Below are 24,590 nucleotides of genomic sequence, written 5' to 3'. Positions count from 1 at the left end.
CTTTTGGAAAGAAAAAAAAAAAAAAAAAAAAGTGGTTCCTCTAGTTCAGCCCAAGATAAACTGCTTGACTGTAGATAAGGGTATAGATCAGATCTTGGAATAAAATAGCTGTATTATCTGGTAAACTTTACTGACCGATACCCATGTTTTTCTCTGTGAGGGATCACACACACAGGTGAAAGGCAACCATTCTATCAAATTTGTGTTTTAAATCCCTTCTTTCTTAATGTAAGTGACTGTCGTCAGAATAAGGCAACAGGGAACCAGGCCCTTTTTTACCTGCATGGTACGACTGAGAAGTATCGTGTATCTCAGCAGCAGATAATCCCAGCTGGCTGGTGAGGGTTTCAGCAGCGCGTGGTATTTCTCAGCTGGATGGGGAAGAGGAAGGGCTGGGAGAAAGGCTGGGTTTGTCTTGTTCTTTTATGCATCCAGTTCAAGTGTTCAAGCAGAATTATGGCTTTGCAGGAAAAAAAAAAAAAAAAGTATATATTATTGCATCATGAAGAACCTTCCTTCGTGGCTATATAAAATAATCCATAATTTCGTGTGTAAAAGCATGCACTTACCTTTTGGTGTTATCTGCTTCTAGTATAGCCTCATCTTTTGCCTCCTACTTGAGAATGTGGCTACTAATTTTACTTTCAAGTTGTCAGAGTATTGTCGTTTCTTCTGTTTGCTGAAGTATACACAGAAGGGTACAGATAATCTTTTATAGGAGTGCAGGGGAGTTGGTAAGGACATTTAAGGCCCAATTCCTACAGCAGCTTTGCATCCAACAGTGCCCGTTAGGCATCAGAATGAAATAACTAACATTCCCGAGCAGCTGGGGTTCATTTTGGTAGGAACTGAGGGGATACCCAGCACTTCTTAAAACCTTGTTACTTTTTTTTTTTTTCCCCAGAAGGAATTTGAGCTCCCGTAAGTAACCAGCTACTAGGGATTGTGCAACTCTGGGGATCTGGGCTATCAGCATTGATTTTTACCTGAGATACTGCAGCAAGGAGGGTCAGCTGAGCAGAGAATCATTCCAAGAACATTTATATTGCTATTGCCAATTTCTTCTTTTGAGCTGAATCCAACACTGTTGATGATGATGGGGCTGCACAGGGACAGAACTCCTTTCCATCCCATAATACAAAGTATGGACTTGTATACTTAAGTGACAACACCATGAACCCTTAGCCTGTCTCTTACCGATCCTAACAGCAACCCTCAAGATTTTATTTTATCCTGGTTCTTGATCAGCCTTTGCTAGGAAACACAGCTGGAAGAAAATCCAGAGGTTGTCTTTTCTCGCGGGAAAATTCAGTGGGCACCATATTGGGGGTGATTTAAAATTTGGATATGAACAGGGAAATAGTTTATAGAAGTTACATAAGGTTTATTTCACCACTAAGTACATTATATGGTATTCTATTTATCTCTTTATGTTGGTACAAAGCTGGCGTTGCAGATAGGTATGCCTGCCAAAGGACAGGTTTAGGTCAAAGAACCTGAAGGAAGAAGCAAGAAAAAAAAAAAAATGTGAGACTGTGAAATAATGGGAAACTTGTAATGTCATCACAGAAAGTATCTACTTCATAAAATAGGGCAAGTCAGGCTGGCAGGGACCTCAGGAGGTCTTCAGTCCAACCTCCTGCTCAAAGCAAAATCTGCTGCTGGATCAGGCCAGGTTGATCAGGGTCTTACCCTGTCGGGTCTTGAGAGCCTCCAAGGATGGAGACTGCTCAGCCTGCCTGGGCAAACGTCCCACTGCTTGAGATTGTTGAGATTGAAATGTCTTGAGCATATAATGGGAGCGGTACATGCTGGATAGTGCTGGGAGATCTTTGGACAAGCTTGGATATAAAATGGTGTCTCTAAAAAGAGGCTCCAAGTCTTGGGAGAGGCACCGTGGTTTGGCTGAGTGGTCGGAGTGTGGGCCTGGGAGCTGGGAACCCCCTGCTTTCTCATTTGAGTTCTGCCTGTAACTCGCTGAGTGCCTTCCAGCAAGTCACATTTTCCCCTCTGTCTCAATTTCTCCATTTATAAAATGGGGATAATAATACTTACCTACCCCACAGGGTGTTGTGAGGATTAATTAGTTGTTGGTACAGTGCTTAAAAGATGTAAATAGCCATATAAATGCTGAATATTATCATTATAATGAGAAGCACACAGCACTGTAAGAAAAGAAATGGTCTCAAAATAGGTCGCATGTGCCATTATGACCCCCCACAAGAATAGCTTCTGGGGTTTATTTGAAACATCATCAAGCATCAAACTTCCAAATCTATAGTTTGATGCTCTATTGTAGCTGTTAACATTTCTTTCTCTTTCCAGTTATTTTTTTATAGTCAGTGCAAGTTAGAAAAACAAGCCCAGGTAAACATATGTAGTGGTCCTGCTTGAATAAGCACTTACTTTTATGATGTTTATGTTAAATATATAAGGATCATTAGGAGGACAAGGTGACACAGTCAGTTATTTTGATAGCCTTGAGGCACTTCACCACTGACACCTGGTTTTGAATTCCAATTGGAAATGACCCAAATTATCGTAAAAGTATGAAGTTTGTGTACCTAAAACTCAAATTCCAGAAAGTATTCAAAAACAGAGATGACAACGATAGCAAACTGCACTTTGGTAATGCTTTCTTAATTGTATCATGTAATTTAGAAGCCAATCTGGAAGAAAGAAAAAAAAAAGAAAGAAAAAAAAAAATACCAGCAGGGCTCGTCAGGGTTACTCTGACATCCCAGAGTCACTGGTGCCAGTAACCAGAGCTCCAGTAAGTGATCTCAGCAAGTCTAGTAGCGAAGCTCTGTTGCCAGGAATGTTAAAATGCCCACCCAAGAGTAAAAAAAAATCTGTCTTTATAACTCACTGTACAAAGTAGGACTCTTGCCATTGTCATCGAAGTCACTGGGTCAGATCTGATTTCTTTTTTTCCCCCTGTATGAAATGGAAAAAAAAATGCTGTTCATAGATTTCTGTTTAATAGTGTTTGCCAGACAAAGTGGGATTTTCACAGCACAAGTTCTATAGCTCAAGAGCCCTATTCATCCAGCATTTATTTTTTAGGTCCTTTATCCACCCTTTCTGGGTTTAAAATAAATAGAGGAAAAACAGAGAATTTACACACTTAAGTAAATTTTGCATCAAAACTCTTCTGTGCTTTTCTTTATTTTTTTCCTTTTTTTTTTTTTTTTTTTTGGTAATGGTAGTGAAATCCCAAGAAGATTTTCTTAATGATCTTCAGCTACAAAACTCATAAAATGAATATTAACAGCAAAAACTAAGAAGTATTTCCCACCAGAAAATAGATACTTCCCTCTCAATAAAGACAGGTCCCATCAGGTAATGTATTATAGGCATGTGTGATCTGCTGATAAGAACATAGGTTTCAGGGCTAAAACCATGTGTCTTCTAATTCTCCATATGATGCTGAATTTTTCTGTGGCTCGGGGCAAGTCGCCTCTCTGTCTGAGTTCTCTCTGCATAGCATGGAGATATTTTTGAGTACAGCACATCATGTGTACATCCCCCCCCCCACCCCCCCATCTGCACAACCAACCTGGACTTTCAGTTTTCATAGTTTTTATGTACTACTTTTTAATTTTCGGTGAAAAAGGACATTCAGAATAGGTCAACTTTTTAAAGTCTTGGTGTGGACTGAGGGCTGTCATTGAAATCAACTAGATTTATCCAAGCTAGGATAAAGTCAAGACTTAAAATATTTTTATTTCTTGTTCAACTATTTGGATAAATAGATGTTAATTTGTGTATTCTCTTTGACTAGTATCACTGCATTTTACAGGCACAAACCAAACCAGACGGTGTGCAGTGTTCAGTTCACTGCCAGGAAATGTTTGTGCCCTTTCCACGACTTCGTACACGCAGGCACTGGCTCAGCTTGCCATGAACCATCGTGCTGGTAGTTTAGGGGATTAGCGAGAGAAAAAAAATACAGAGAAGCTTTCCCCAGAAGTTCCAAATTTGTGCTGGAAGTGATCGTTGCCATTCTCTGCTTGTATTTAATAGGAAGTGTTTCAGGAAAAGGTTCCTGTGCCAAAGCCGTAACTTCTAATAACCTTTCCATGGGACGTGCCACTTGGTGCTGCTGTTACTGCGGGAGATATGATCCCCTTCAGCTCTCTGATAAATCTGTGCCTGTGAAAACATGTTTTATTTTAGCATTTATTTGTGTATTTTGCTCTTACATATGCTTGCTAGCCACATAAATGCCTAATGATTTTAATTTAGCTAAGTTATTAGCAGGAATATCTTGTGGCAGGAAGTCCTGTAGTCTATTTGTTCAGAGGGGTAGTGGGGGGGAGCTATCTGTTTTGAATTTGCTACTGTCTGATTTAATTAATTACATAATTAAGTTCTTGAACAAAGCAGGCTGAAAAGTTTATTTTTTTGCATGCTGCTAGGTGGCTTTGCCATGACTTACCAGCATGTGAGATCAGGTTATCCTCTGCTATGACTTCTGTCTGCAGGTAGTTTTAGGTTCCCGTAAAAAAGAAAGTTTTGTGTTGCACTGTTCAGAGTTGCATCCCCCTTGTATTTAAGAAGAACCTTGCAAACGGGATTCTGGCTGGCTATTACTATCAGTATATGTTGATAATTATAGAATAATGTGTACAGGGTGTGCTGATGAAGGGTACGGAGGAGGGTGATTGAAGGCAGTTACAGATGGAAGTCACAGATTCCTCTTGTCTGGTGACAGTTTCCAAGATCTGTGTGGCAGATTTTTCTCTGGCCTAATAGATAGTTTATCATATTTCTCTCACTTTTTATGACTGATTTATCTTTTCTTTGAGTTCTTTTCCTGAGAATGCTTACAGCACCCAGCAATGAATAAGTGTAAATGATTATTTATGGTTTGAGGAAAATGACTCAGTATTTTCTTTAATTCATTATAGCAATGAGAGTATTTCTGTAGTGTACAAACATTTTTTCAGAACATTTTGCATGGTGTATAAACCATTCTATTGGCCCCTGAATTGCATTTAAATGATCATGGGTATCATTTTCAGTCAGATGTATGCAACCCATGCATTTCAAGGTGTGTATTTGAACCAGGTGAATTTGGGCTCTTGCATTATTTTCTGCTTTTGTGTGTGTGTGCAAAATTAAAACAAAACTTGTGGGAGGCATGCAAACCCACTGGCATATATTTTGAAACTAGAAAGAAAAATGCTTCTTCAGACCCTTGTGAAGCAATATTGCTTAATTAACCCTACTTAAGCCCTACCTTGTGAAAAGGTTAATGGGATTTTTAATGACCTTGAGTGGTCAAGGCCTCAATTTTACATTTCTTCTGAAAGAAAATGGAAAATAGAACAAGAAAGCTGTTCAAACTTCTGTGAATCTGGAAAAAAATTGGTTTACAGCAACAGTTCAGGTCACTTCCTATTTCATTTGAAAAGGTTTACCCATTCCTTACCTGGGACCCTTTGCCATCACCGTGGCTGTTTGGTTGCAGTGTGGAGCTGCCACTTGGAGGTTTTGGTGTCACCTGCAGCTTCGCTCACCCGCTGGCAGAGCGCAGAAGGGCCCCTCGCTGCAGCCACATTGCGCACGGAGCTGACCAAAAAGAGCCCTGGAGCTGACCAAAAAGAGCCCTGATGGAGACCCTGGTTCTGCAGCACAGCAGCCCTCTCCCAGCCCCTTCCCCACCAACCTCTCCATGCTGTGCAGCCCATAAAGCGTGCATGTCTTTTCCCCTGGTGATAAATGCTCTGTCGCTGCTGACTCCACAGGTACGACTGCCTTTTCACGGACAAATAGCCAAATTGCTCCAGAACCAATTAAAGTCTGACCATAATAGTTTTCATCTCTGCTGCTTCTGTTTAAGGCTCAAGGAACAGTTTGTGCATCCAGTTTTCTTTCTTCAACTACCCTCCTGCACGTAGGAAAGTCTCGTGTCGAATATGTCCTTAGCAGCTTGAGGTTGGTTTTGGTCTGGTTAAGAGAGGGCTCGTTCACTCAGTTTGACTTCACCTCTGCCTGGTCACACTGCAATTGCATTTGCTTCGAAGTTTTGTGTGGCCTTTGTTGTTTTGGGTATCTCTGACATTGTTCTGTCCTACTTCAGTCTTCAATATAATCCTGTTCACAAAGTTAAATAGTTGTTGCTACTATTCTTCCAAATCAGTGCCTAGTTATTAAGGTATAAGGTAGCTGGATTTATTTTTTGAAATAACTACTACTTCTTGTGATCCCATTTCCATTGTACAGTCTGTCCGCAGGTCTCAAAACGTTTTCTTAAACCTTACTAATGATTGGAATCTGATAATGGCTTTGGTGAAGTACACAAATAGCATTAATAAGTTTTGCATTTGTTTTTTAAGCAGGGCTTCTCTGACTGTTCTAATCTGAGCTGCACTGGACGTGTACAGGGATACAAAGATGCTCAAGAAAAAAAGAAATAGCCTTTAGGTTTAGAGAGAGAAGCTTACTGACAGGTGGTCATAGCTTCTGCCATGATAGAAAACCCAAGTTCTTCCTCTGTGCTTACAAGAATGCCCTTAATGCATTTACATCTTGCTACTTGATTTCATTCTTTTGGTGTTTCTCAAAGCAGCTCAGTAAGTTGTGTCAGATAATCTTCATGTAAATACTCAAAAAAGCACTTGAGTTGCAGATAGGTTGCAGGTGCATGTTTCTGTGTGTTTTGATTATGACAGGGCGGTGATCATGGAGCTATAGATGATATACCATGAGCTGGGAGAGCTATGGTAGTATTATGGCAAACATTCTTTGTGAGCCATCCTCCAGAGGGTGATACAGATGTTCACACCCCACACACACACACTAATCAGTGCATCATAAGAGTTAGTTAATGAGAGAGATCTTGCTTGTGAGCAGTCAATACAGCAAGGCATTCATCCACAGGGTCATGAATGTGCCTTCTCTGGATTTATCTAATGTAATATATAGCAAAACACTTAGGGCACTCCATATGCAGCTATTAATTGCATGAAAGACCTGTCCATAATTAGGCTTGGAGAGTAACCGTAATCTCTGGGATCAATGGTTCCTGACACCTGTCAAGTGGCAGGAGGGTAAAACCTTTTATAGCCCTGATGAATACTTGAGGAGTGGACTTTAAAGGTTGGCAAGTGGAAATAAGATGCTGTAAAATGGGAACTTACTGAAATGACTGAGCATTTTGTTCCTGTGGGTGAATTTCAGTGATGGTATAATTGTTGGGAATTCCTTTGAAACCAAAGAAGCTGCTTCAGAGCAGAGTTTTGCATTATACCTTTGCACTTTGCACTGGCAAGGCACCAAAAGAATCAAGTTTCTTTTCAAAGGTACATGGCATGAATTTTGACACTTGCTTCTTTGTGGGCTGTGAGCATCTCTCTGAAAGGGTGCATTCCCTGTAGTTAGTGATCCTATATAAATGGAGCAGCCTGTACAATTACTTCATATAATTTGCACTCGTGCGAATTAAAAATGGCCACAGCCCATTGTTCTGAAACCACTCATTACAACTTCAGGTTTGGAAAATGAAGCTCTAATCAGAAAATCTTTTCTTTCTGCATGAAAATAGCCAATGGAGAATCTCTCTCTATTAACTGAGGTACTTTACAGATAGATAGAGCTCTGTGTGTGTGCATACCCATGCATGTCTTTTTTTTTACACGTTGTGTGTGTATATGTTCTCCTACTCAAGAGTAGCAGGTTGGACACACAGAACAGAGCAGTACATGCTTGGTGCTTGCTGAATGCAGATGAGTACATACCCCATTTCTGGAAAAGACGTAGAGTTTGTCTGTACAGAAAGGTACTGTAAACTAAGAATTTCCAAAATCAAAAGGAGCTTTTAAAAATCGCTTAATTTAAATTGTGTGTCACTTCAACCTAATTTGTGGGAAGCTCTTAAATAAGTCTTCCTGTCTCCCCAAAAACACCCCAAGGATCAGTTCTCTAATGTACTGTTCTGCTGTCAAATCTGTATAAACAAGTATAAATGTTTAAAAAGTAAAGAATACTAATCAAGAGATGGAAGACATGCACTGCTTAATAAATCTTGCCTTCAATTTATTTGTCTAGTATTACAAAGGCAGAGGAGATATCAATTAATATAGGCAAAGAGGACCCATAATTTATAATTAACTGGCAAGTGGTTTGTAACAAACAGCAGCACTGAATCTAATAGCCAGTAGAAAAATAACTAGTGTTGATTTGTCCCTCGGCAAATTAATAGAGTGCTTATCAATGACAGGGTTACATAAAACTGCTAAATAAATAATCATCAGTGAGTTAGAGTGAAGCAGATCTTTAACAAGCTTAATCTGAACCTCTTGACATCTGTAGACTATGAAGAGATTAAATGCTAAGAAAGAAGATACACTATGCACATTGTAAGCATGCTCAGTAGCTGTGCAAGATCATGTTCTTAGGTAATGAGAAATAAGGAAACATTTTTATTACAAAATTACATTGAAAAATGATTTTCATTATAATTAGACTGAAAATTATAAAAGGTATATCAAAGAAATGCTGAATTGGAATTAGCCAGATGAGAATGGCACTACATCTCTAAGCAGTGGAAACACATCAGTGGAGTCAGGCTTGATATATTTCTGGCTCAAGGATTTTTTTCCCAGTTTTATTACTCACCTTTGTCCACTTCTGCTTTCTGTGTCACTTTTGCTGATATTCCCTGGTAGCTCCGTTAAATCATCACAACAGCTAAGCAGTGCACCTGATTTTCTGAATGTCTCTTATTTATGAGACTGGATATATATGTACAGGATATAATTTTTAGACTTTTTACTTTTTTAAATGCTTTTTGGGCAGTACGCCCATGTATGAAGGTCTTTCCAGTCCTTGCTTAATGATACTGTGAGTTTTGTCCTGGAATATGATTGTCAGCAGGCCCAGCCAGAACCTTGCTGGGGAATGTGAGGAGGCCCCCTCTCCAAGTGAAGATGTACAGAAGCATTCTTCCTGAGCAAGGGGAGAGCAGCGATGCAATGTTTTTTGTTGTGCTTGATGCCTTCTATCCCTTTTGAGGCTCTGAGAATAAAAGCATTTTATGCAAGTGAGACTGCTGTCTTTTGGGGACAGTGAGGGAATGTGCAAGCAAAAGCAGAGCTGAGTAATTTTTTCAGGAAGCTTTGTTGGAACTTCGAGGATTTTGATCTGGAGCCAAAATGGAGCTGCAGGTCCTCGTTCTTTTTGTGCATGAAAGCAAAGCTGCCCTGACACAGGCGGGCAGTGTCTGGTGAAGAGCATTCTTTCGGGAGCTCCTACCTTCCCTTCCATCCCTTTTTATCCTCCTCATCCTAAAGGAGCAAACAGACTCCCAGTGTATCACTACTCAGTTGAGGAAGTTTTTCTTTTAATATTTCCAAATGTGATAATGAGGCAGTCAGGTACCAGAGATAAGTAATTTGATGGGTCTGAATTACCTTAGGTAGTGTCATGAATAGGAATTAATTGTCTGTCTGTAGAGGAGATCTTCCTGGTAAGGAAACTAATTTCATCTTTTTCCTAGTTTCATGGTTGGGTGGCTTTTTGTCTGTGTGGTGTTTTTTGTTGTTGTTGTTGTTGTTTTGGTGTGTTGCTGTTGTTTATTTTTCTGGATTAGACTTTAGATTTTCTCTAACCTCTCTATCACAGCTAGCGAAGACCATTACTAGCAAGCGAAATGTTCCCTTTATATCCAGTGACTCCTTTGTCCATTTTCTAGTCTTTTCTGCCAATAACATTTGGAAAGAAGGATTTTTTTGTTCCCCACATGGCATGAAGAGAAACTTTTCTTAATGGATGGGTGTAGAAACTGCAGTCATGAAAAGGAAACCTCTTACTAAAAATGCTTCCTTAATGTATTTTTGTTCATTGCTTTCCTGATTTTTGTTCTGAGAGTGAGTCACCACTTGAGAAGAGCAAAATGGGACCTCAATTTTATCTTTAATTTCATTAAATGAAACCTCTCTATGGTGGACCAACGCTGTCTAGTACTGTGTTGCAATGACGAATCAGTATTGCTCAGAAATAAGAGCACTATCAGTTTAAAAGGAAGGAACCTTATGTGGAGTTGGGTTTAGAAGCATCTCAAGCTAAGTGCAGCACATGTCCACACCCCTGCTCTGCTTCTCACAAGCTGAGCAGTATCCCGAATATGACATTGTATATACCTGTTATGTCTGTTTATCACTGTGATTTGCTACCCTTTTCTATTTTTTTTTAGAGATAGTTTCTCAGTTTAGTAAAATTCTTCTACTCCCCTGCTCAAACTGCAAAGAGTTGCCTGATTGCATGCAACAATAAATCATAGGAGGCTGACTTAGAAACTAGCAGGTTTAGAAGAACGTGAGTTTCTGTTGTCTAATTTCATGGCACCATCCTCTTCCAGGGCAGTGTCTTAGCTCTGTGAAAACCCTGCGTCGAATGGGTGTGTGCCTGTGGAGAAGGTCCTGCCGAAGCAGAGGGGTGAGGTAGGTCCTGTACTCATGTTGATTCTCATGGCACATGTGCAATGACCACCCCACAAATCAAGGGACTTTATTACTACTACTACTACTACTACTACTACTACTATTATTATTATTACTATCATTTTTTAGTCTTTTATTTTGTGAAGAAAACATGGCAGCTTCACATGTTGCTGCCAATGCTGTGGTAGCCTCGCCATGTCTGAGGTGCTATCAGGGAGGTTACAGGGCACTCATCAAAATAAAGCTGATGCAAACATGAATACTCCCAAGAATGAGTCCTTTTAAACTAAAATATGCTGAAGGCTGAAAAGAGGCTAATTTATTTAAATTATCTGTATACATGTCAAGCCCCATAGTTTCCAGATGAAGCTGACAACTGTGAGTTAAAGAAAGCTTTTCTTAAATTTAACAACAAAAGCCTAACAGACAAAGTTATATCAGAAAACCTGAGCAACTGAGAAGATAATCATCTGTAGTGATGCAGATGTACAAAAATACAGTTTTCTGCTATTAAGCTTTTAAATGTCAGTAAATGGCAGTTTAGTAGATCATTTGCTAATAATGATTAAATTTCTCATTAAAATGTTTCCTTCATTATTCTTCAGGTAGAAATGTGTAATTCAACGATTGTTACATCAATTATACTTAAAAAGCTCATTAAAATACTGAAATATTATCTCTCGTAGCCAGAGTACTTTAAGAGTACTGTACTAATTACAAAAGGAATAAACTCTTGTAATATCACCATTTGAATTGATGCCTTATAAATTCTTAATGCAAAGCTAACATATAAAGTGTAAATCAAATATATAGATCCAATAAAACAAAACCTTTTTAATCTTGTTTTACCTTCAAAAGGATTCTGATTATTGTAATTAAATAATGCATGATATAATAAAGATCTAGAAAGTGTGATTATTTCATTGGCAATTGAATATTGGTGCTTTTTATTTATGCAAGCAATTTATCACAGACAATATGCATCAAGCATTAAAATATTGATACAATTACACCTATCCTGCTGAACCAATAAAAAAAACTGTGACATGACTCTCTGCTCGTGATACAAGGACAGTTTGAAATCCCTGTTAAATTTTAATATTCTGATGTGCTGGGTTATGCTAATTCTGGTATGGAATAATACCTCCGGTATCTACTGCTCTGCCTTTTATTTCTGTGCGATTACAAATCCGGCTTCACTTAGCTTGGCTAACAAGGACTGCTTTGCTTGCTGCTCTGTTGGTCACTCCTAGGAAGAAATACTAAAAGACAACTTTGAATTTCCCTTTTTACAGTTACTGTTCTTCTATGAATACGACTGTTTAATTTTGCTGCTGCTGTATCCTGTTATTCTTTCTAAGATTTTTACAACGGCTTCTGGCCCAAGTCAGGGATAACTCACCTGTAGATGGTGGATTTAGTAAGACCTGTTTCAAAGCAAATGCATTTCCATTATTGTCCCAGTTTCTGAAGGCTAGCATCATGGTGTCAAGATAAAATATAAAAGGAAAGATCATTTGCTTTCAGTTTGAACAGCAATGCTACCAGGTCAGATGTAAATTGTGAAATTGGGCAGAATTTCCATACCTTTAATCTTATAAAACTGTTTTCTTTCTAAAGGAACTAAAAAGCTATGCTTAATAGGCTAGTAATTATTTTGCCACTGTGCAGGTAAACTGAGGTGCATAGAGGCAGTCTACCGAACTAGCTTGTTGTCAGCCTGATGAAAGAAAATAAACACCCAGCAAAAACCCAGCGGCCCCCCAGCGGAGCGCTGGATGCCCACCTTTATTTCCTCTCTCAGCCAAGTCAACTGTTGTGTAAAGAGCTGGATTTCCTTGAATAGAACAACACTGCTCAAGTTTGTAAAAGATTAACCTATCCCACCATTCATATACTTTAATTAATTTATTGAAGGGACATCTCAAAAATGTGACACATTTTTATAGCACAAAGAAAACAAAGTGGACTAAAACAAATACTTGCAGCTGTGCTGGCTTTCAGAAATGGCCTTTGGATATCACTGTTCTTTCAAGTGAGGACAGAAATTGCAAGCTTCTGAATAAACAGCAGCAGAAAGATCAAAAAGCACATGCAAAGCATAAGGATTGTATTGCTATGGGTGAAAGTAAGCTCTTTGCTGAGGGTCATCCTTGAACATGTTCAGAATTTTCAGAGACCCTACAGTGACTCTTTCACCTCATAAAATTATAAAGCCATAATTTACATGTCTGATTCACCAAATTGATGACCACAACCCAGGTGGTGCTGAACAGTCAGTTCTCTTTACATTCAGTGAAGGAAGGGAGCATTTGACACCTTGCAAGATGAGAAGCTCTCTTTTTTTGTAACTTGCCATGAACCTAATCGTGGTTTTTTTTGTTGTTTTTTTTTTTTCTTTTACTATCTCATGAGACACTTTTATTTTTTGGCTGGATGTACTTGTTTTTCTCAGTAGATACTGCCTGATCGTCACTAATGTCCGTATGTCATATTTATGAACTCCTGTTTAGCTTAAATAAAAACAAAGCTCTCAGAAGAGATAGTCCAGTGACCAAAGGCTGGGATTTCAAGGCATTTACTTTGTTCAGGTAAATAGAAGGGCAGTGTGTCAAGAGGAAAGTTCTAATACCTGCTATTTTAAATCTGAAATAGAAATCTTGCAGTAAATAAACAAACAAACAAACAAAAAAGAATTAGTCAAATAGGTTTCTTCTTAATTAATTTGCAAAGATGCAGTAGCCATCCATAGGCACATGCAGGCACGTGCTGTTCCTATTTGCCTTACTCCCAGCTCGCTGCCATGGCTGAGGAGGGGAGCAGATAATCATAGTGCTGTCACGGCGGGCAGGGGCTGCGGGCTTCTACCCGCATGCAATTTGCCAGCACTTTAAAGCCATTACTGTGCGTGCATATTGGGCCCGTATGTGTACATATGTATGAGGAAAAAGCTGGCTAATATTTGTGTCGTGGTAGATAACAGGATTTTAATTCTGGCGTTCATAGCCATGCCTTTTCTGAGGTTCTTTTGCTCTGTGATCTGGGTTGTCTCTTTGCTGTAGTTAATTGGGTGATGGCGGAGAGGAAGGGCTGGCTAACGTGGAGCTTTGAGTCGGTTGTTTTAAAGAAATAATTCCTGGGACTTATTAGCACTGCAGGCTGTGTTAATGGTTTACCTGCTGGAGTAGCAGCCTCTTCCGAGAATGTGCGCCTTACAATATAGATACTTTCTCTCTATGAAAGTAGCTGATTTAGTCAGAAAGGTGACAGTTAAGACTCGTTGCAGGAGAAATTTTTGCATCTTTGCAGAGTGACTTTTTTTTTATACTTTACCATAGTGGCTGTCCATCACAGTTGTTATGTATGCAGGCTGAGTGAGCCCGCAGGGGATCCTAGTTATTTACACTCTTTTTCAAGCTTCGAAGCTGTTATAATCATTCGCTGTCAACTTTGTGCTGACACTGAATTTTACTTTGTGTTTTTTATGCTCGGTTTGGGTCTAAAATACCGGCATCCATACCCTACACTGTAATTCTATGGGTGACTGAGTTGACCAGCAATATACAGTATTACTAACAGAGCTTTAGAAACCTGCTGCATATGGAGATTTCGGGATTTGTTGATTGTGGACAGTAAACAAAGTCCCCAGGCTTTATGCTTTTATCCTAGTGGTGGCCCTCAGGAATAAACTGTGTACCGTGTTTCATCTCATTGCATTTTCATCTTTAAAAAAAATGTAAATATTATTTTCCTTTCCTATAAGGCAGCAAAGTTGGAGGAGGAAAACTTTTTCATTGCCTTTTTTTATTATTTTTTTTATTTTCATTCTCGCTTGTTTTCTCCAGGCCTGTGTTTTAAGAAATGCATATTTTTTCTGTGATCACCATATGTTTAGCATGAAGTTGCAGATAGTAGTGGAGCTGGTAATGGGCTAATACTTCAGATCCAAATTGAAATAATGTGTTGTGTGAAATGTTGGGAATAAATTATCATGTAAGAGCACGCATTGACAAATATATAGGGTTTTTACACCCTTTTAGGTTTAGAAAGGCAAATTTGCATGCCCGTGTTTAAAAGTCCTTGGTCTGCAATGCAAACCAAATAAACCAACTTCTTTCATGTGTGCACAAAACTCCTCCGTTATCACCAGGCCCTGTGATCTGAAATGGCAGCACATCGATTGCTTTCTGCCTGTGTAAAATGTGAGATATTCGTGAACAAGTTTCCAGCTCCAGCATGAAATTTCAGGTACTCTGGGGCCCGAAGGGAGTGATCACACAAAATGATACGACCCTGTTCTTAACTGGACTTGAAATAAAACTGGTCAAGGAGCTTGTGTGCTTGGCCAATGTAATAAAGTAGACAAATAATTACTGAGCAAATCAAACACACTTACACCTCAGATGATTTTGAAATATTATCTATAATCGGGCACTTCTGTGCTAGGAGGAAAGGTTAATAAAGTAATTTAAAAAAGATTGTGTGGAGTATTACAGAAACAGAAGAGGACTGGTGATCATAATTGTTAATCTCCTGAAACACCAGTCCTCTACTGCACGAGGCATATATTTTAGTACGACTCCTTATTGTTCATTCCACTTATTACTATATTATACTGCTTAATTACCTTTTGTAAGAAATCTTACTTTAGCTTTCTTTTTTTTCCTTTAATAACAAATAATGCTGATGAAAACGGCCCAGAAGAATACATGTACAGCTTATTTTTAGCCCTACCTGCTAAAGATTAAGATTAAAACATGTACAGTATATTGATAGATATTTATTTGGAGACTCAATCACCACAGAAGCGCTGTTGTGAAATACCACGATGAAGTGGGTAAATATGCCCCCCTCCCTTTCTAGCCTTGTTGTGTATGAATGGAGCCTAATATAGAGTACAACAAGAAAGGACGAGGTTTTGCTGTTTGGTAGTTGTCATTAGCTCCTCTGAACCACATTTCTAGTTCATGGCATTCCAGATAACCAAGGTAAGGTTTTTTTCAAGGCAAAGAAACAGAAGTATTAGTTTAGGTGAACAAAATCTGAGTGCTGAAATGTCACGTTTATAAAACTATTTGTTGTCTGCTTCCTTTCTTTATTCTCAACATTGATGAGTTCCTTATGTAAAGTGTTACTGAAGGTGGTTGAAATTTACGTGGCTGCCACAAAGCACTTGTCCTAGGGCTCACAGTGGCTGGTAGATTACAGAGCAGTTGGGACATGAAAATCTTCTTCCCTTTGTCCAGTGTGAGTAAATGGGGATGCTGTGCCGTTTTCAAGGAGACATCACAGATCATGGTGGTAGCAATTGCTTAAGCCTCTCTTTTGGAAAGATGGTGAGGTTTGAAATGGACATTTACAATGTTTGTAGCAAGATGTCCTCTACACAGCATAGTAACTTCACTGCTCAGAAAAAGAACCGCCACTTGCCAATACTGATAATTCACGGCAAGAAAAAAAAATGCAGTGTTTGCATTTGAAAGAATGATGTTTGGATGAGTTTGGTAGAGGAGGTGATGCATCTCATGCTGTCAGGTGTAGTTAACTTCTCCCAGATATCCAAAAGCTTTCAGTGGGCCAGATAGATCACTGGCTCCTCCACCGATATCTGTGCATACATTGGTTTTCTGTAACCAAAACGTCACATTTACCTTAGAAGTGGAATAGAAGTGAAGCTGTTTGAAATGTGGAGCCTGCCACAATTTCAACTGTCTCTCCTGCGTCATTTGCCTCGGCTTGGATGGCTGTTTCCAGAAATACACTAACAGCTGCTTGCAGCTCCTACAAAATACTTCCCCTGATTTACGGTAGCATGGCTGCTGGTTTGGGTAGCAGGAGAACCAAGAAGATGGATATTACGGTAAATATTTATAACAGTGAGTTTATTGCGCATATATTACTATCATTTGAATTGGAAAAAGACTACCCCAAGCAGATGTGACTTTGTGAGAGAAACACAGGCCCGTTTCCATCTCTAGGGGATATAATCCTAAGGATGCCTCAGCGAATGATTTTCTCTAATGTATAATTTTGGCTAGTAGCTATTAATGTTGAATAAGAACATGGTTGTTCCCTGCATCCCTTTTTAAAAATTCACCTGAGTGATTCAGTTCTGGTTGAAGCAGATTCTTTTTTTCTCATTTGTAACACAGACATCTGAGTTTGTTGCTCAGCTTTGTCATCTGTCCATTAAGATTGGAGTTTTTCTGAAACATTTTGCAGCTCTAAAATATACAGATGGGGAAGGAAGCTGGATAACATCTATATGGACTTTACATAATTAATACCAGAGCGAAGAGCAATGTGAATTTTATTTTTTATTTTTATTTTTTGCAAGCGAGTATCCAGAAATTCACACTGAATATCTGGGATGCAATACACTGAACAGGTTAGAAAAGTAATATAGTCATAGTAATTACTTTCATCTGGCAAAATATTTCAGTCAGCAATGACTAGCAATAAAGTAAAATGATCACCTTTAGTATATCTATTACAAAAACAATTCTCTAAAATAAGAACTGCTTAAAATATCCACTGAATATAAAGCATCAGTTCTGGAGTCACACATTGCTTTACTATTTTCGTGGGCTGTGCTACTCTCAAAACAATTGACTTGAAATTCAAGGTTCCAGACAATGGGGGAAAAATTAGTTCAATTAAGGATTTACAAATGAAGCAAATACTATCCGTCAAGTTGCTGTAAAAATAAAATCTTGGTTTTGGCTTTTAGGTTTTATACAAATCACTTATATCCTCCTTAAAAGAGAACTTTTTTTTTTTTTTTTTAATAAATATAGTGAATACGAAACACCATTAATCCAGTAGTAATATCATCTGATAGTAGCTAATCCCTTCTTAGGGATGGCTTTGCCTGGTCCTTTGGAATATAGGAATGTGCTTTTGCTGTTAGGCATTTTGTTTAAGCATCAATCAGTTCCTAATGCTTAATTGTCTTCTCTGCATTCCCTCCCCCGCCTCAAAGAAAAAGACCACCAACTAAAATGAATACTGTCTTCAAAGGTATTTCCTTGGGAGTCTCATTACATTCTTTAGCCAGTTATTTTGTATTCTGGGGTTATGGATCAAGGGCAGACCCATGCCTGTGGTTTGGACTTGGCTATCTGCTGTGACAGGATGATGCAGACATACCAGAAGATCCTAATCTGTCAGAGGAAGTCTATTAAGTTCAAGCCCCTAAGCTGTCTCAGCCAAATCAGTGATACCAAACTTACATTTGTTTTTGTGATGACCATTCATTTTGGTCAAATGAAGAAATTGCTAGTGTGGTTTTTGTGGCTTCAGGGGTGAAATCTATGAATGTCACGTATCTTTTAGCCTCTCTGCTCTCTCTGAAACATTATTGAGAATGCTCTTGTATGGAGGGAAAAAAAAAAAAACACAACCATTTTTATTGCAGCTGTTTATAAGTCACCTTGATCATAAAAAGTTGTGGAAAAGAAGCATTAACTTCTATAAAAATAATTCTTTTTGTGAATAATAGATAAGGTAGGAAAAAGGCTAGACTGTCTGCAGACAGCTGTGTAGCAGGAAGAAAAAAGAGGTCTTGAAATACATCCAGAAAGATTCCATGTGTTCTGGGATGGTTATCAGTGCTGCTACAGACTGTGGACCTTGGATTTGCTGTGGAAGCTATGGACTTGGCTGGTTTTGAGGTCCACTCAGGGCAAGAGAGTAAACAGGGAAAAAAAAATATGTTTTCCTGGTCCTAACAGATTTAAATAAAGACTTTTCTGTTTCTGTTTAAACATCCACCATCATACCTCAAGACATACATCAGATGAACATGGAATTTTTTGTACTTTTTGGCCATAAAATAAAAACTATAGGGCAGATTTGGGGGCATTTTTACTGAGATAAGAACAAATTACTTATTTCATAGCTTTTTTCAACTCAAAGAATTTTTCTGTCTCTGTGATGTTTGATATTATAATTTCCCTGTTTCTCTCTCTCTTTTTATTTTTTTAAGTTGTAAAGTAAAATTCTGACCCCATTGAAGTTGAATTTTGGCCATATACTTCTGCGGGATCAAGATTACATCCTGTATGTAGTCTGTGGTTGGTGCTTGTGTAACTAAGGTTTACCCAGGAAGATCTTAGCTGATGAATAGTGAATCCAAAGTGATTTGTTTGCTCGTGTCAGAGTTTCTGTAACTTCAGTGGGGCCATGCTCACATAAAACCTGCAGCCCACATCAAGTGGTAAAGGATAATGTTAGGTTACTCCTTTCGACCTGCAAAGGGAGATTTGAGTATATGCAGCACTTTTAGGTAGGGAAGGTGAGGCACTGCTCTGAACTGCCCACCACACTTAGCTCGTTTTTTATGGAAGGCTCTGTGCTGTTTTCCTTCTGGATGGGACTGCTTAGAAGACCTCATTCGAGAGCATAGTAGAAAGGGTGTGGAAAACGACAGAGAAACAAAGTCTGGGGTCTGTACAACCTGAGTGTGATTATGGCATGTTGCACCCCGGCTTTATTAGCTGGGTTCTCCTACTGCTTTGTTCAGATTCTCTCCACGTGAGACTCTTACTTGGTTTTGTGTCTTTCCACTCCTCTTCTTTTTGACCCTGCTCCTGTTTGCTTCTCCTCCCTGTGTGGCGGCTTCCATACTTAGACAAGTAATTCTTCAGAAGCACCTGTTTCCTCAGGAACGCAAAACCACATTCAAAATCCTCATCTAATTCACCCCATTTTGCAACTAGCAGTTACATCTGGATGCAAAACATGCAAATGGAGAGCTCTTGTAAGGGTGAATAGAGAATAGGTATTGAATGGACACCCACGGCCCCACCCTGCCAAACTGCTCTGTAGTTTCCATCACCGTTTTTAAATATATGCAGAGTTTAAACTGACAGGTTTTGTCCTGAAGAAATTACACTGGAAAATTAATCTAATGAATTCCATTCCTCTGTAATGTCTATAACGGGAAGATAAAGTTGTTGATGTTTTTTGTTTTTGTGTTTTTTTTGTGTGTGTTTTTATTATTATTATTATTATTAGAAGGTATAAGTTGAATCACTTCTCTTTGGTCTCCCAAAATAGATCACTGGTTGTGACAGATAGTAATTAGTATACATTTCTGTGCAAGAAAACAAGGGTGTAGTTAGATCCATTTGATTTCAAAAAAAGTAACACTGTAAAGAGAGAAAAATGATTTCCTAAATATAGAAATTGCTGAGTTATTACCAAAAAAAAAAAGGCTTTTTTTTTTTTAAGAGCTAATCTTATAAACCTTTATTCAAGTGCCTGTTCATTTTTTTTTTCCTCCATGGCTTCATTGGAAACACTGCTTTTAAAACTAACAATGGGCAATATCAGAACCAATGTAAAGTTCCCAAACATGTTGGTCCTGAATTCTGCATTTGAAATCCAGCATGAAACTACCAACGTGCTCAGGAGCCTGCAGGATTGAGGTTGCAGTGTGGCACTGCCTTGCCGAGCTGCTCCCTTTCTCTCATCCCCATTTTGAAGGACATTAGCACACATGGAGCTAAGGTGTGAATTTATAGTACAGTAGCAACCCTGTATTAAATATCAGCATGCAACTTTTTAGCTTGTGCTGAGAGCACGTCTGGGTGGTATGATGTAGCAGAAATATTTTCGGGGTGCATCTGCACTGCAGGTGAAGATGTGACTGAAGTCCGTGCGCCTGCCCCTGGCCTTCTTTCAACTTGCAGCTAGCTCCTCACAGGGCACCACACTTGTGTCTGTGCTGCTTCTGGGTTGCACTTTTGGAACCACAGACACACAGCACTGCCACAGTTACACTGCTGGCAGTTTGAAGATGGTTAGCGGAAAGCCACCTGCTGCAGTCCAACCTTGTAAATGTTCTTTCGGGAGGGAGGAGAGCACTGTGTTTCCTGTCTGCGCTCAGACGCTATTTTTCCTGGGTCATAAACAGTTCAGACACCAGTCCCTAGGCACGTGTGGGCTACAGCTGAGATGCAGAGCATGGCAAGGGGGGAAGGTGAGTGAGGTTTTCACCATCCCTTGGTGTGCGCCCAAGCACATCAGTGGTTAGCTGTAGCCTGGGCTGAGCTGGCCCGCTGGAGTAGCCCAGACTGCCTAGGTCCAAAGCTAGTGCTGAGTTCAGCAAAGTGCTGCTGTACAGGTGCCTCTGTCCTAGCTTTGAGAAACTGCTGCTCTGAACCTTCACCTGCTGCTTCTGCACTGGTTACCAAAGTAAAAGGAGATTGTGTGTTGCTCTCTGGGCTGTTAGTTATTAGGTGGATAGGTAATATCGCATCACGCAGCCCACGGTGTGTGCATAAGTTGGTGAATTGGGGATGCTGCTGTCACAGCGGTGGTATGTGGCAGGAGAAGGTAGAAGATTCAGGAGATCGGACTCGGAAGTCAAACCAGCAGCACATTTTTGTTGCTGTCTTTTTTTTTGAAAAAAAATGAACTGCTCTTAACATTCAAATGGTAAAAACCAAAGCTGGTGAGAAAGCTCTCAAATTATATGTAAAGGTGTTCTGTCTAACTGCTTCTGGCCAAAAAAAAAAGCAAGGAATTGGCAAAAAAAAAAAAAAAAAGTAATTTCAGATTTCAGCATATTGGACTGATCCCTCAAATTTTATCTTTCTAGTCACTTGGATGTGGCAGTTAATCACTCATGCATGTTCTGAAACTGAAGTTGCTGATTTTCTGCTTTGGACTCCATTTAGAGCAATCAGAGGGATGCTGTAACCCCGATTAGCCAGCTGCCCTGGAGTGAAGAAGTACCTTGTTATTGTGGAGACGTTGTGGTTACTTTGTGCACCCCTTAAAACTCCAGGGAAGTCCTTATGTTCCATTTATGAATGAGCACGCACACACAAAAGTTCACAAGACTGTTTGCTGTTAGTCAGAGTATCTTGTAATAGTGCTTCTTTCAGATTGCTCCTGCGTATTGAAAAAAAAAAATGTTTGTTTTAACAGACCCTGTGTATTTGTACGAAACTGATCTGAATAATTCCTAACATGTAGGAATATACAATATTGTTGCTTATGGCAGCTGAACAACTAATCTACTTGATGCAGTGATACTGAATACGCTTCAGAGAGTGCGTGGCAGTCGCGTAGTGTGTGTGTTGGAGCTCTTCAATGAGGTTTTAGTTATTTCAAGTCAGTATTTTCTGTTAGAATCCCCCCAGCTAAAAAATAAAATGAAAAGCCAAGCACCAACCTTGCATTTCAAATATGAACTGGAAACAAACCCGATTTGCAATTCACTAGATGAAAATTGCTCTCTTCTGCCATAATTCAGTACACATTTGGTTTATTTGAGAATTCATGTATTATAACCATTCTTGCTCACACTTATGCATATCTTGGTTTGGTGCATGCATGCAGTGGGGCTGATTTTTCCCCCCGTTTTTTTCTTTTCTTATTTCTTTTTTTTTCCTTCTGGCTTTACGTTCTGAGTGGAGGCCTCCCCCTCCCGACAGGACCTTCCACCTGAGGGCAGCACAGTCATCAGCTCGAACTTCTTCGGAGACAATCTTGCTTGTCCCAATCCAGCTTCATTGCGGCTCCAGGTCAGGTTTTGTTTTAATCCCCCCCTACATTGTTTGCAATAATGAGATATGATCACTCTAACTTTTCAGACATTCCGACTTCCTTTTACTGGGAGCTGCATCCCTTACTTTATCTTACAATATAGTGTATTTCCCTCAGTGGTTCCCTGTGCCGTTATAACATGCAGCATCTTTCTTTGTATTACCACAGTGTATTACTGGTTGAAGTAGCATACACAGAACGAGGCTCTAGGAGGGTCTGCATATCAATATGAAAATTTATACTTTTAACTTCATGCTATTCCAAGCAAAACTGAACCATTTTTCTACAATTCTGAGATTTCTTCTCTTGAGCTGGATGCTGACAGTGCAAGAGGTAACACCTTTCAGCAGGTAAAATATGTTGTTATGGAAAGGCTGTGTGGCAGGGATGCTGACAACAATTAGCACATGCTACTCATTAACAAACAGAGATTACAACTGAGCCGAAATGGCAGGCTGCCATCAGTGTGATAGTTACGGGGCAGTTTAATTTCTAACGAATGTGAGCACTGGATTAGTAACAATATTCAACAAAATGCTGCCTGCATTCTCTTATGGCTTTCATTACCAAATTGAAAATCTGTGTAGATTTCTGAAAATTACTTTTAAATGTAGCCAATCTCCTCGACTGCAAGGCTTGATTTGCTGGTGAGGGAGTCCTGCTGTGAGATTTTAATGAAAGATCATAGTGCCCCTCCAAGACCGTCAAAGAGCTATGGGCCCTGAAAGACCTGAAATAATCTGTTTTACTTTTAATGGCAGCCATTTTATATTCATTAAGATCAAAATGCAGTTTTGCAGGCAAATTGCAAAGCTGTTCCACTCACAGCTTGAGAACCTGGAGGCCCTACAGCTTTTTATCTTGTTCATAAGCAAATATGCAGTTAATATCTTTTAATATGCTTTGATGCTTGGTACCTTATGGGTACATTGTACTGGAGGTTAGAGAACTGCATGTTTCTTTGGCAGTGCTAGCAACGAACTAAAGCACTAGTCCTTTTATTTCCATAATGGCAGAAGAAATGAGTCTTTTTTTTTTTTAATATGAGCTCTGCTCAAATAAATTGTAAAGCACCGTGTAGTATATGTTCAGGGTCTCATAGAAGGCACATTTTTTTCACTACATTCCATCTGTTGGTGGTTCTTATTATTTAAATTTATACGGCCACATTATTTAAATGTAAACAGCCAAATAAGATAGGATCAAATCATTGGCATCTGGGAACTGTGCTCTTATCCTCTTTGATTGTGAGGTTGTGTGCATTAATAATGGAGTTCTAAGGACTGTGATTCCACCTGATATACTGTATGACCTTAACAGTTGTGATTTTATCAGGGTTTCACTGTATGAGAAAATGAAGGTATTTTGCAGCTCATTTCTAGCAAGGCTAGTTTGTATCATCTTGTGTCCAGAGTAGTTCTGATTTCTGTGTGTATGTATTTTAAAATATCCTTTTTTGTTTTGATTGCTGTACTGCTGGTCATGTTGTAAATCACATTCCCAAAGATCGTTTTCAGTGAATAAACTTCACCTTCGCACTGTATATGTTGGTTTAATTGCATGCTCAGAGTGATAAGTTGTCATTTCATCACGAGCTGTGTAAAGCTTACGCACTAGTGGGCAGAATTCTGCTCTGCTCTGAAGCTAGTGTGCAGGGTCTGTGATGGCAAAGAGGCTGGTGAAATTCCCTGGCTGAGAACAGGGCAATGGGAAAGGCCCTTCAATTTCGCTCTTAAGGATGGAAATATGCAGAATTTCATAATACGTGCTTTCTAAATCTCACATATACAGTAGAACTTAACTTTTCCTCTCCCTCTTTCTTTTCCTCTTTTTTGTTATCTTGTAGAAGGTGCAAGAGTGTCTTGCCCTGTTTTCATCTGTCAGCTAAGAAGATCCACTGAAGGTCACATAAAGAAAATTGTCAAGATCATTTGATTGAAGAAAATGGTGTGAGCCTCTTTATGAAAGCTAATTCCAATTGTGTTGTCTCAAAAAAAAAAAGAAAAAAAAATATATAATGTATATATACTGTGCATTAAGACAGCTCCATCGAGAGGGCAGGCACTCAGTCCCCAGGCCCTCCCAACTTCCGTGTGTATCTGAGCCCCACAGGCGTATTATAATGCTGTATGACATGTTTACAAGTTCTAACATCTTACTTTGTGCAACTGCGTAGCTTCCTCGCAGGGCTAGAGAACTTGAAGCTTTGTATGTCTGGCAAGATGAGGGAATTTGATAACCTTCTCTCTTTGGGTCTTAGGGCGAGTTGAATGTGTCTGGCCTGCCAAGGCACAATTTAATGGGCTTCTGAAAACACTCAAAAGGCAGACATAAATGTGTGGATGGGCAGCCAGCCAGGGTGACCTGGGGGATGGGGCCAGTCTGATTTTAAGCAGGGTAAGGTCGTGAAGGAATGTTTGAGGACAAAGCTGGCTGGGGGAGTGCACTGAAAGCCTAATGTTTGACTGGAATGGATTTACAGAGCTTGAACCTGACTCTGTAACTTAAGAGCAAAAGCATTCCCACCTGTCCAACTTGAAAAGGGAAATGGAAAATGTAAAGAATATATAATTAATTTCAATT

General features: G+C 39.3%; 1 long non-coding RNA gene across 8 annotated transcripts in view; it reads left to right on the top strand.

The window, feature by feature from the left end:
* Positions 1-24,590, top strand: part of LOC121067127 — a 282,439-nt gene that overhangs the window by 63,970 nt on the left and 193,879 nt on the right. For 7 of the 8 annotated variants that reach the window (XR_005818115.1, XR_005818122.1, XR_005818120.1 and 4 more), the window contains exon 4: positions 10,367-10,448. The exons of the other annotated variant lie outside the window; for it this stretch is intronic. This is a non-coding gene — a long non-coding RNA (uncharacterized LOC121067127). The remainder of the gene's footprint in view (positions 1-10,366; positions 10,449-24,590) is intronic. 8 annotated transcript variants of the gene reach the window in all.

Source organism: Cygnus olor, chromosome 3, assembly GCF_009769625.2.
Source record: "Cygnus olor isolate bCygOlo1 chromosome 3, bCygOlo1.pri.v2, whole genome shotgun sequence".
In the NCBI taxonomy this organism is placed as follows: Eukaryota; Metazoa; Chordata; class Aves; order Anseriformes; family Anatidae; genus Cygnus; species Cygnus olor.
This window is presented reverse-complemented; position numbering and strand designations above follow the sequence as displayed.